This window comes from Cherax quadricarinatus, chromosome 59 (assembly GCF_038502225.1).
Source record: "Cherax quadricarinatus isolate ZL_2023a chromosome 59, ASM3850222v1, whole genome shotgun sequence".
NCBI classification, from domain to species: domain Eukaryota; kingdom Metazoa; phylum Arthropoda; class Malacostraca; order Decapoda; family Parastacidae; genus Cherax; species Cherax quadricarinatus.
Genome location: NC_091350.1, coordinates 22,717,816 through 22,731,646, shown reverse-complemented (window position 1 = coordinate 22,731,646; position 13,831 = coordinate 22,717,816). Strand labels below are relative to the sequence as shown.

Below are 13,831 nucleotides of genomic sequence, written 5' to 3'. Positions count from 1 at the left end.
AGGAAGATTGTAGTGAGGAAGATTGTAGTGAGGAAGATTGTAGTGAGGAAGATTGTAGTGAGGAAGATTGTAGTAAGGAAGACTGTAATCAGTATTATCAGCCTTGATGGGTGGTGGGGGGCCACGACCTCTCCAGCTGAAACCCACCACCTAGCCCGGTGTTGCTGGTAAACATGTCTCTTCCCATCCCACCACATGAACCAGTAATGTTAGTAAACATGTTTCATGCCAGCACATGAACCATTAATGTTGGTAAACATTTTTCATGCCACCACATGAACCAGTAATGTTGGTAAACATGTTTCATGTCACCACATGGACCAGGACGACATCATTCTGTCAGTCGTTGTTGATATAAACTTTCATATAGAAAATGTTGCTACATATAATTATTAGTTGTCAGTGAAACTGTTCATCCATAGTGAATGTTAGATTAAGAATGTAACGATTCCCATGAGAATGTTTTGTATGGATGACGTAGAGACACAGCCTAGCTCACTGCTCTGTCCCTCAGCGTCGGTGCACACAGTTCACTGCTAGTTAACTAAAAGCAGCCGTGGAGTGTACATGCGGGGCGCTGTATCGCCTTAACAGACACGGGAATTAACTCTTCAGTGAACTCAAGATAATGACTCAGTGAGAACGTGTTTCATTTGAGATTTAACAACTAAATATTAGAAATTTGACGTAATTAGTATTCAACTTTGATTATAAACCTGCCACTAAGTCCCCACTAAGATTGCAAGAGTATTAAAGACATCCTGGGGGAGATAGGTCACATTATTTGACTTTATTGGATTATGATAGGTTAAACATTTGTGTGCCTACAAAACCATAGTAAAAATATTATTTTATATACCCAAAATCTAAACAAAATATTACTCTCTCTAACGCCAGTTAGTTCAGGAACATATCTGCAACGCCTCACTAAGTTGGTGATAGTTAAACAGTGTGTTCTGAAGACTAACATCCCAACTCTCCAAACAAGACGTCAGTGACCAGCCCTGCTGTAACCATCATCAAGAAGACACTAACTGGTCGTTCTCTACATGTCCCTTAATAAGCTTCATATTGCTTTAAACTACAAGGTAAGTCCTGTAGTCTCGTATCCGTCCTTGGAAGGGAAAGTAACTCCCCGTTACTTAACAGTTTACGAGACTTACCAGATATGATAATGATTAATACACAAATAACTCGCTTATAGGAGAGAGAGGTTTATGATGAGATTTCGGTCCGACTTGTACCATTTTTAAGTCGCACCAGCTCAAGAAAATTCATGTTAATGGAGGTTTGCCAGGTCTTATCCTGGTCCTGGTTTTCTCCATGTGGTGATCCGGTAGTGACTCCCGAAGGAGTTTTGGAATTTGTACAAGTGATGTACTGTTTATAGATCTATGGCAGGGGCACGGTGAGCATTCATTTCAAGTGGAGTACTGTTTACTGCCCTATGGTGGGAGCAGCCGTATGGCAAGGGCATAGTGAGTCTTCTTCAGGTCAGGTGGAGTACCATTTAGGTGAAGGCAGCCCTATCACATGGGTGCGGTGAGCCGTCTTCGTGTCACGTGTAGTATCGCTTACAGCCCTACGGCTGGGTCAGCCCTTTGACAAGGGCGCGGTGAGCCGTCTTCGGGTCAGTTGGAGGGGGCAGCCCTATGTCAAGGGCAGGGTGCGTCTTTCAACTCCATTTGAGCTATTCCTGGCACTCAGGCCGCAGCGCAAGTACCAGAACGACTCAAGATTCTCTGGAGGTGTGTTGAACACATGACATCTGACAAGTCGTGAGGGAGCCTGTATATATAAACGAGGAGGACAGGGATGGGATAAAGAGAAGAAGGGAGTGGAGAAGTAATGATAAAGATAATGCTGGTATTGGAAGTAGTATTGGTAGCAGAAAATAGGGAGAATAGTAGGGAGAAGTGAAGGAAGGCAATAGTAGTAGTAATAATTATAGAGTGGTAGTCGTAGTAGTAGAAGTGGAAGTGGAGTAAGTTTAAGGACAAGAGAAAGGAGTACTGCAGGAGAACTAATGGCCCACAAGGGATAAGACCAAAAACACAGGGAAGGGAAAAACTGAAGCACAGAACACACCTAGGCATAAGAAAAGAAGACAAAGTAAAATAGTAAAGGAGAAGTAGGGAGAGGAGAAGAAAGTATTAGGTCAAGTCACAAGTGTTCTGAAGTTAGAAGCATTTGAGAATGTAAAGAGAAAAGAAGGCATCTACAGAGACAAAGCCACAACTAAGACTCATATTAGCTATGTTGAGTATAAGGGACACTTCAACAAGACGGCGTGTGAGGAAGCTCGAAGAAGGGTACACAGTTTTAGCGGAGGACCAGTCAATAAGATGACTGTGATCTCTTACTTAACAGAAAAGGACATTTTTGGTTTCAGCAAATTTAACATTACTTTTGTGCTCTTTAAGTCTATCAGAAAGAGAGTAGCCAGTTTCTCCTAAGTACTGAAGAGGACAAGAGTAGCATGAATTAGAGTAGACTCCAGAGGCATCAACAGCAAGAGAGGTATGAACTAGATTACTATGAAGGGTGTTAGATTGGCGAAAAGTAACTTTGATGTCTAAAGAACGGAGAGAGTTGTTGAGATTAGAAAAAATGGAAATAAAGGGAAGGCAGAGAACAGAAGATTTCCCTGGAGTAGAGAGTTGTACAGAAGAAAGTCCGTTTAGCGTATGAGTAGACAGAGTTTTTGAAGTTGGAAGTGTAGGCAAGACGAGAGAACGAACTGCGAAGAGAGGAAATTTCTGAGTCAAGGAACTGAATGTCACAAACGCAGAAGGCACGGAGAAAAAGAGAAAAAAAGACTTTTTTTTCTTCACACAGGAAGCATGGTAAGAATAGCAGTGAATGTAGATGCCACTGTGCACAGGCTTGCGATAAACGGAAAAGCATTTAGCTGAACGATGAACATGACCATCAAGGAATGGAAGCCGAGTAATATTTCCCTTCAGCTTTAAACTTGATGGAAGAAGTACCATAAACCTCCAAACTTTCGCTTATAACTTGAGAACTCCTCATTCAATCAGGTTTAAATTTTCAACTGAGGTTCACTGTACTGGGGAAAATGTTCATGCCACTTTTGGCATGAACACTTTCCCCAAGTGTCCGATGATTAAAGTTATATATAGATTATTCCTGAAACTTCACTGATGTACCATAACCAAAGAAAGTTTAGTCTGACCGACTTCAAACATTCTACAAAGTGCACACCTGGAGTTTACCTGGAGAGAGTTTCGGGGGTCAACGCCCCCGCGGCCCGGTCTGTGACCAGGCCTCCTGGTGGATCAGCCCCTGATCAACCAGGCTGTTGCTGCTGGCTGCACGCAAACCAACGTACGAGCCACAGCCCGGCTGATCAGGAACTGACTTTAGGTGCGTGTCCAGTGCCAGCTTGAAGACTGCCAGGGGTCTGTTGGTAATCCCCCTTATGTGTGCTGGGAGGCAGTTGAACAGTCTCGGGCCCCTGACACTTATTGTATGGTCTCTTAACGTGCTAGTGACACCCCTGCTTTTCATTGGGGGGATGGTGCATCGTCTGCCAAGTCTTTTGCTTTCGTAGTGAGTGATTTTCGTGTGCAAGTTCGGTACTAGTCATTCTAGGATTTTCCAGGTGTATATAAAAGAATGGTGGATCTGTTACTGGAGTGTGTAGGTATTGTTGGTCAATATCGTTTATAACATAATGTAAAGCTTTCTTTTTTACCGTTAAATCACGTTAAATATAACTAAGTAGACTTCTTTGAAATAACGTCTATACATTGTGTTTGATGCGTGATATAAAGAGTATACTACTCAGTAAGTTTGTTTTATGTAGCTTCAAATATATCTAAATACTAACCAAAAAAAAAACTTGGAATGGATACAATCTCTGTCCTAACTGAAAAAAACTTCTTTTGATCGATTTCAAGTTTTTAAGATAATACCCAGAAGTTTTATTTTTGTGGACAAATTTGTCAATGTAGTAATTTATTTTTAAACTTGGAATTCTTGAGATCCGTTTAATAACTGAGCGGTTTCAAATTTTCATCTTTCGTGTGTGTTTTCAGTAAAAGTAAAGTTCTCAGTGTTACTGGTCTCAGTTGTTCTCACACTGCCAATCTCATTACTTAAATCATGATATTGATACACTTTCAGCAACTTAAAAATGACTTTTCTAAGGACCCCAATGGCAATAAGTCAGACTTTTTTGGGTTATCCCAGGTTCTCTACACATATGCTCCTATGTATGAAAATCTATGTAACTGTAGACTGTTCAACTGCCTCCCAGCACACATAAGGGGGATTACCAACAGACCCCTGGCAGTCTTCAAGCTGGCACTGGACAAGCACCTAAAGTCAGTTCCTGATCAGCCGGGCTGTGGCTCGTACGTTGGTTTGCGTGCAGCCAGCAGCAACAGCCTGGTTGATCAGGCGCTGATCCACCAGGAGGCCTGGTCACAGACCGGGCCGCGGGGGCGTTGACCCCCGAAACTCTCTCCAGGTAAACTCCAGGTATACCTGAATAAACTTGCTTACCACCTTCAAAATATTATTAAGGATGATGCCTCATAAGTTTAGTTCACGCAGTTGTAAATTTTAAATTTTACTAACATTGTTAAGTAAACTTATAATAGGTGAATTTAGAACAATTACTGGGCTTCATTAAAAGAAAGTTTGGCTTTCAGTTTCAGCTGCGTTAATTGTTAATTTTATTAAATGAAGCCCATGGCCTAGGGATGGACACGTACAGCAAGGAAAGGAAGTAAAGTGTTAGATTCCCATTCAACTTTAAACTTGATGGAAGGATTATTATTATTATAATAATCAAAAAGAAGCGCTAAGCCACAAGGGCTATACAGCACCTTGATGGAAGGAGCTAGATTAAGTGCGTCGAGAAATGGTTGGAAGAGACTTAGAGTCATGGGGTTCAAAAGGAGAGATATTATTTACATACCAAAGCCAGAGTGAAGGGCGCACACCAATAGTAGGAAGAAGAACAGTTTCCAAGTATTCCATACAAAAGTTATCAAGAACAGGAACTAGAGGACACCGAAGGTTGAGAATAAAATTTACCATGAAAAGAAAGGAGTTAGGGTCCACACAAAATCGAATAAGATCAAGAAAGATGTCAGTAAGTATAGGAAGATGAAGTAACCCTTCATTGGCCTTCACTCTGAGAAAATAAAGAACATCATCAAGAGTAACATTAGTTAAGAGAGACTCAACGTCAAGACTAAGCATCTTACTGGTCGGGAAAATTTCTGATACATGAGATCAACTTTGTCATCCTTCGTTGTATGTTTTTCAGAGCATTTATATCCACTCTGTAATATGGTGACCAGAACTGTACAGCATAATTTAAATGAGGCCTAACTAAATATATATAGAGTTGAAGAACAACCTGAGGACTTCTATTATTTATGCCCCTTAATATGAAGCCAAGGATTATGTTCAATTTATTGTGAACACTTATGCACTGTTGTCTTGGGTTTAGATTACTACTAACCAGAGCTCCCAAATCCTCTTTGCAATCATTAATATTAAGATCTACATTATTTAGTTTATAAGTGGCATAGTTATTTTCTTGTCCAATGTTTAGAACTTTGCATTTGTCTATATTAAACTGCATCTGCCACTTCTCCGACCACTGCATCAGTCTATTCAAATCTTCCTGGAGTGCTTTAATGTCCTCATTAGAATGAATTAGGCGACCTATTTTGGTGTCATCAGAAAACTTGCTTATGTCGCTATTTATTCCCTCATCAGTGTTGCTTATATAAATTTTGAACAACAAAGGGCCCAACAAGTGATGTGCCCCAACTCTGATTTCTCCCCATTGATGCAAACTCTTTCCTGCGTATCTGTCAACCATGCCTCTACCCAGGAAACAGTTTATCCTCCTGTTCCGTGTTCCTTAATTTTCCTCAATAGCTTCTGATGTGGAACTCTATCAAAAGCCTTACTGAAGTCCATATGCACAATATCTTACTCATTACCATGATCTACCTTAAGACTCCAGGTGGACATCAACCAAATCTTCAAATGGGCCTCTCAAAACAATATGAAGTTAAATGAAGAGAAATTTCAACTACTCAGTTATGGAAAACTTAAGGAAATTAAAGCTGTATCAGGGTATATAACAAACTCTAACCATACAATAGAGAGAGAAAGTAATCTGAAGGACCTGGGAGTGATAATGTCAGAGGATCTCGCCTTCAAAGACCACAACAATGTATCTACCGCATCTGCTAGGAAAATGATAGGATAGATAATGAGGACCTTCAAAACTAGGGACGCCAAGCCCATGATAAGTCTAAATCCCTTTTTCTCTCTAGGCTGGAATACTGCTGTACACTAACTGCCCCCTTCAAGGGAGCTAGTCACTCTCTGCCCTCTACTGTCTCTCTTTGTTGATCAATTGTTTTGCCTTTACAAGCAACTTTATGGTAGGTAAGACACATGGGCAACAGTTAGGCAACTTTATTCCAAAACGTTTCGCCTACACAGTAGGCTTCTTCAGTCGAATGCAGAAAGTAGGCAGGAGCAGTAGAGATGTGAAGACGATGTAATCAGTCCAACACCCTTGAAGTCGGAGATTTGAGGTGATCAGTCCCTCAGCCATAGAAATAAGGTAAAGAGGGACAAATAACAAAGGAGGACAAAGAACGAAGAGTCTGTTAAGTTTATTGTTGAAAGTTCTCTTGATGCGATCAGGAGGGTTGGAAAGGAGAGGAGTGTAGGTACGTGCGTCAGAGAGCAAGGCGGAGGTAATCCTCACGATTAAGAGAATAATGGGCAAGTTGATAGCTTCTCTTGCCGCTACTACTACTACTACTACTACTACTACTACTGCTACTGCTACTGCTACTGCTACTACTACTACTACTACTACTACTACTACTACTACTACTACTACTACTACTGCTTCCACTACCACCAATACTTCTAACACTACTTATCCATTTTCTACTTTCTTCCTCTCTTTCTCCAGTCACTGTCCCCCTCATCTATATACACTGGCTACCTCACTCTCTCCCATCACTGTCCCCCTCATCTATATACACTGGCTCCATTACTCTCCCATCACTGTCTCCCTCACATATATACACTGGCTCCCTCACTCTCCCATCACTTTCCCCCTCATCTATATACACTGGCTTCCTCACTCTATCATCATTGTCTCCCTCACCTATATACACTGGCTCCCTCACTCTCCCATCACTGTCCCCCTCATCTATATACACTGGCTCCCTCACTCTCCCATCACTGTCCCCCTCACCTATATACACTGGCTCCCTCACTCTCCCATCACTGTCCCCCTCACCTATATACACTGGCTCCCTCACTCTCCCATCACTGTCCCCCTCATCTATATACACAGGCTCCTTCACTCTCCCGTCACTATCCCCCTCATCTATATACACAGGCTCCTTCACTCTCCCGTCACTATCCCCTCATCTATATACACTGGCTCCTTCACTCTCCCGTCACTATCCCCCTCATCTATATAAACTGGCTCCCTCACTCTCCCGTCACTATCCCCCTCATCTATATACACAGGCTCCCTCACTCTTCCGTCACTATCCCCCTCATCTATATACACTGGCTCCCTCACTCTCCCATCACTGTCCCCCTCATCTATATACACAGGCTCCCTCACTCTTCCGTCACTATCCCCCTCATCTATATACACAGGCTCCCTCACTCTTCCGTCACTATCCCCCTCATCTATATACACTGGCTCCCTCACTCTCCCGTCACTATCCCCCTCATCTATATACACAGGCTCCCTCACTCTTTCGTCACTATCCCCCTCATCTATATACACAGGCTCCCTCACTCTCCCGTCACTATCCCCCTCATCTATATACACTGGCTCCCTCACTCTCCCATCACTATCCCCCTCATCTATATACACAGGCTCCCTCACTCTCCCGTCACTATCCCCCTCATCTATATTCACTGGCTACCTCACTCTACCGTCACTATCCCCCTCATCTATATACACAGGCTCCCTCACTCTCCCATCACTATCCCCCTCATCTATATACACTGGCTCTTTCACTCTATCATGTGGGTTTTCGATACGTGGATGGGGTAAGAATACTCACGTAGGCTGGTAGTACGTATAATATAACGGAAGGTATGGGGAAGCACCAACAGCCGACCTGCCTCTCTCACCCCCTGGTGAGGGGGTGTTTGAAATCCTGCTATGGTCAGCAGCAATATGAATACAGTCAGTGATTCACGCAGAGATGGTTGGTAGTGAGTCATCTACTGGTACACTGGTTACTGGTAACTGGTTACTACTACTGAGAGCTCGGCGACACTAACGTATGTCGTCCCGACATACAACTAATACAAACTAGAGATGGCAGGTGTACAGCTTGGGCTGATTCTATACAATGTCAAAGTACACAACAATTGAACATTATAACATACATAAGTAGAACATTGGAATTGAAGCTTACTTAACTGAAACTGTAATGCAATACAAGGTATAATATAGCACAACTCATCGAATGAGACTCATCATTGAGATTACACAATAGAAGTGATAAAAAAAAATTTGATCGATCGATCTGTATTCATGTGATCTACGGATTCTGAGGAAGGAATATATACAAAGAAAGAAGTGTTTAACAGAAAGGCAGATTCGGTGCACTCAAATCTAGACTGTTAACTCTCAGAATTCGGAGAGAACGTGAACACACAAAAAAAATTCTTGAATACTGATAAGTTGATACTGTAATTATTCATCTATACAGGTTATTTACATTTAACCCCAGCTCTGCTAGGGTGAGATTGACATATGCAGAATGGGTGTCATCTCTGGGAGAATCAAACTCTGTTGCACTGGCTAACTCATGCTGTATTTGAGGCAAATCTGAATTGGAAGTAACAAATGATACTTGAGGATTTCTCAATACTTGTCGTGTACGTAGGGAATAACGACATTCAGGTTGATCGTCTGAGTATCAGAGGTAGAGAGTACAGGATCAGGAGGATTGTCAGAGTCTGTCACATTAGTCTGGGTTGGAACATCATTATCATCACATACTAACTTCATATGATCTAAATGTGATTCTTTATACTGACCAGTACTAATTTCTCTAACCTTATACTTATTACCAGTGATATGTTCAACTACACAATAAGGACCAACAAACTTTTGATCAAGCTTAGGCATTGCAGACGTTTTGTTAAAGTTAGTCAGCATAACTCTCGAACCTACTTTGATTTTGGATGGCTTTGCTCGAGTGTTTGCGACTCTTGTAAATTCTGCTGTTGATTTATGAAGTGTTTCACGGATTCTTCTAAAAACACTTTGAGCTAAGCTGGTACGAGTTGCTATGAAATCATCAGGGTTGTAATTTGGTTTTGGATTAGAATATAACAACTCATAAGGCAAACGTTTATCTACACCGTACAATGCATAATGTGGAGTGTCACCTATAGAAACATTGTAAGCAGAATTTATAGCACACTGCACATCAGGTATAACTTCATCCCAAGTTTCACTGTTGGGATTGATAGTGGCTCTCAAGACATCAAGTACTTTCTTATTGGTTCGTTCCGCTAACCCATTGCTGGCAGGATGATGAGGAACAATGGTGGATTTAGAGATCTTGTACAAGGTGCAGAAATTTTCAAGAATCTCATTACAGAATTCACCACCATTATCTGTTACTAGGGACTTAGGGGTGGTATGCCTGCAGATAATGCGTTCTTTAAACGCTTAGCTACTGTCTCGGCAGTCTTATCTGCAATAGGAACTAACTCACAATATCTGGTGAAATGGTCTACCATAACACACAGATGTTTGTTGCCTTGGAGGGAACATTGGAAATTAGTTAACAAATCTAGCGCAACTCTTTCCCACGGTTCGCTAGTAGTTGGATACACTTGGATTGGATTAGGGCCATTAGCATTACCTTTATGTTGCATGCAGACACTACATTTCTTAACATACTCAGAAATATCAGTTGCCATACGAGGCCAAAAGTATTTCAATCTGGCTTGTTTTACTGAACGATCCATACCAGGGTGCACAACACCTGGTACATCGTGAACTAGCTGTAAGGCTACATTCACTAGTGACTGTGGAATTACTAACTGGTAAACTCTTCTGCTAGGAGTATCCAACTCGGCTGTTCGATACAGTAATTCTTGATTCATGACAAAGTCACTGATGGGTGCTGGTGGCTTCACAGTCAGAATAAGATCTTCCTGGAGCAGGAATCGAATCACACCAGACCACATGGGATCTGTTCGTTGAGCATTCTTTACATCCTCAGCACTAAATGGAGGGTCTGCAGTTACTATACTAACATGTCGTGATAAGGCATCTGCGACTACATTTGACTTGCCAGGTAAGTGTTCAAAGGTGGGATTGAACTCTTGGATAGTCAAGGTCCATCTGGCTAACCTTCCAGTAGGTTGTTTGTTCCAGAATAAAGGTATCAGTGGAGCATGGTCTGTCAGGACATGAACAGAGTACTGATAAATAATGTCTCGGAAGTGCTTTAAAGACCATACTATTGCTAAAGCTTCTTGCTCAGTTACTGTATAATTATGTTCAGCCTTCGTAAGGACTCGGCTAGCAAATGCAACTGCGTTGTACTTGCCATCAGTCTTCTGAGCTAGTACGGCACCTATGCCAATAGAACTAGCATCAGTAGTCAGATAGAAGGGCTTAGAAAAATCTGGAAATTTCAAAATTGGAGCAGATGTTAGCTTTTCTTTTAAAGTTTGGAATGCTCTTTCTTGACGGAAGGTCCAAACAAAAGGAGCATCTTTCTTAAGCAACTCAGTTAGAGGAGCAGCTATGGAAGAAAAATTGGCAATGAAAGATCTATAAAAACCTGCTAAGCCCACAAAGAATCTTACGGCATCAGCAGTTTTGGGTGTTGGAAAATTTAGTACTGCAGTTACTTTACTTTGGTCAGTCGTAACCCCTCTAGGAGTGACTACGTGACCAAGAAACTTGATTTCTGATCTGAAAAATTGACATTTAGACAGTTTGATCTTTAAATTGTCTTCTTCAAGCTTACCAAGTACTACATCAAGTCTTTTCAAGTGTGTATCCACGTCTTTAGACATGACGATTACGTCATCTAAGTACACCATAAGTGCATTACATATGAGACCTCTAAAGATATTAGTCATGAGCCTTGAGAACGTGATAGGGGAGGATCGTAATCCAAACGCCATACGGAGGAAGTGATAATGACCTGTAGGAGTGGAGAATGCAGGTAGCTCTTGGCTGTCCTCGTGAAGAGGGACTTGCCAAAACCCTTGTAACAAATCCAGGGTTGAAAAGACTTTGTTATCTCCAATGTTATGTAAAAGATCACCAAGTACAGGAAGTGGGAAGCGATCTGGAATAGTTTTCGCATTTAACTTCCTCAAGTCTATCACTGGGCGCCAAGTACCATCCTTCTTAGGTACTAGGATCAAGGGTGCATTCCAAGGTGAATTGCTAGGTGCAATAACTCCATCATCAAGCATTTGATTGATCAATTCTTCTGCGACAGCAACTTGTGAATGAGGCATTCTGTATGCAGGTATATAGATAGGTCTAGTACCAGGTTCAAGTGGAATACGATAGGACAATAAGTTCGTTATACCCATCTTCTCACCTGGTAAGGCAATGGCTTTACGACGTTTGTTCAACAGAGTCAACAAACGCTTGACTTCATCTGGGAAGTCAGTGGGAGCTATGTCTTTCTCCTCAACTGGTGGAACAGATTGATCTGGTGAAGTGGATGAGGTCTCCCCGGTAGAAATAGCACCGACCCACTGGTCAGGTGACAATTCATCCTCTACCTGAACAGGGTAAGGATAGTGAACAAGGTCAACAAGATTGGTATTTGCTCTGAGACGAACACTGTGACCAGAAGTGTTAGCTAGGAAGAAATGGATCTTACTATCTCTTACAACATGTAAGGATGGTTCAACAAATTGACCTTTCACTTTGCAGGAATCACTGTCAACTAGGACGTTATCACCATCTGGAACACTAGGAACAACAACAGACACTCTAGTGAGGGCACTAGCTGCGACAGAAACGTCTTTCTGCAGACGGCATGTGACATCAACAAGAGATGGCATTACTAGTTGCAAGTAATCGTTTTCCGACAAGGCGTCCCCTGTGGAGAAACTACTACTTGAACTAGCAGACATTGCAGGGATAGGCTCAGCACTCAAGGTAGTCAGAGCGTCCTCGGACACTTGAGGTAACTGGACACTATCCTGCAAGTCTGAAGTTGCAGGAACACAGACAGGAATGACAGGATCATCAGTACCTGACCTCTTGGGTACGCTACTGGAAAATGCACTGGCCTGTAAGGACTTAATTCGAATGTCGTACTCTGTGGCAGTATGGCAGATCTCGGATCCAAGCTGGTAACCCCAAAATGGTACGATCAAGTCATCAATTTGGGCATGCCATCGATAAGGGTCGAGCACAATGCGTAAGTCTCGCATGGAAGCAAAGCCCAGTAGAAGGTCACCAGGGAAAGTAATCTGGTCGACAACAAGGAAGGAAGCAGTGAAGTCTCTACCTTGGATAGAAAAAGTGAGGAAAGTCCGACCTCGGACACGCAGGTGAGAACCAGCTACTCCACTAAGGGAGGACACATGAGTCGGTTCTACGAGAAGGACATGTCGTAACTGCTTATCCCTAAACAAACTAGACCTGATAATACACAGGCTCCCTCACTCTCCCATCACTATCCCCCTCATCTATATACACAGGCTCCCTCACTCTCCCGTCACTATCCCCCTCATCTATATACACAGGCTCCCTCACTCTCCCGTCACTATCCCCCTCATCTACATACACTGGCTCCCTCACTCTCCCGTCACTATCCCCCTCATCTATATACACTGGCTCCCTCACTCTCCCGTCACTATCCCCCTCATCTATATACACTGGCTCCCTCACTCTCCCGTCACTATCCCCCTCATCTATATACACTGGCTCCCTCACTCTCCCGTCACCATCCCCCTCATCTATATACACTGGCTCCCTCACTCTCCCGTCACTATTCCCCTCATCTATATACACTGGCTCCCTCACTCTCCCGTCACTATCCCCCTCGTCTATATACACAGGCTCCCTCACTCTCCCGTCACTATCCCCCTCATCTATATACACTGGCTCCCTCACTCTCCCGTCACTATCCCCCTCATCTATATACACAGGCTCCCTCACTCTCCCGTCACTATCCCCCTCACCTATATACACAGGCTCCCTCACTCTCCCGTCACTATCCCCCTCACCTATATACACAGGCTCCCTCACTCTCCAAGTCGGACCGACAAGCCATCATAAGCTTCTCTCTAATATGTACACGTTATTTGTGTATTGTTCCAGTCACGTTATTGTGTTTTCTTGTTCTTTTGATATTTGATGAAATTTATTTCTATAAGACGTGTGTGGAAAATTAAATTTACCTGGATGTAAGTCATAAGATACATACCAGTAAATGATAACAATGATAATTATTCTTTATCAAGGTTACAGAGACAAGTAGGAATTTTAGGACACTTAGGTCGCAAAAAATATCTCTCTTCGATACCTACGATAATCTATCTCTACACAAGTCACTCTGGACCTATTTTAATTTCAAATGAAATATACATCACCAGGAATTCTGGTAAAAACATTAATATAAATATGTGTACTGTATATTAAGTTTAAAATGTGAATACATATTCATTGAAGGAGAATTTATAATAATAAGACTTCCCAATTAGTCTGGAGATTACGGTGTGTCAATATGAAGAAAATACTGGCCAGAATTTCAACACAAAATAGACATGACTTAGC

General features: G+C 42.3%; 1 protein-coding gene across 1 annotated transcript in view; it reads left to right on the top strand.

The window, feature by feature from the left end:
• The first annotated feature begins 550 nt into the window (after positions 1-550).
• LOC128698838 (carbohydrate sulfotransferase 11-like) overlaps positions 551-13,831 on the top strand; it is a 174,656-nt gene continuing 161,375 nt past the window's right edge. The window contains exon 1 of the mRNA XM_070097817.1: positions 551-1,088. The gene's annotated coding sequence lies outside the window, so the exon portion shown is untranslated. The remainder of the gene's footprint in view (positions 1,089-13,831) is intronic.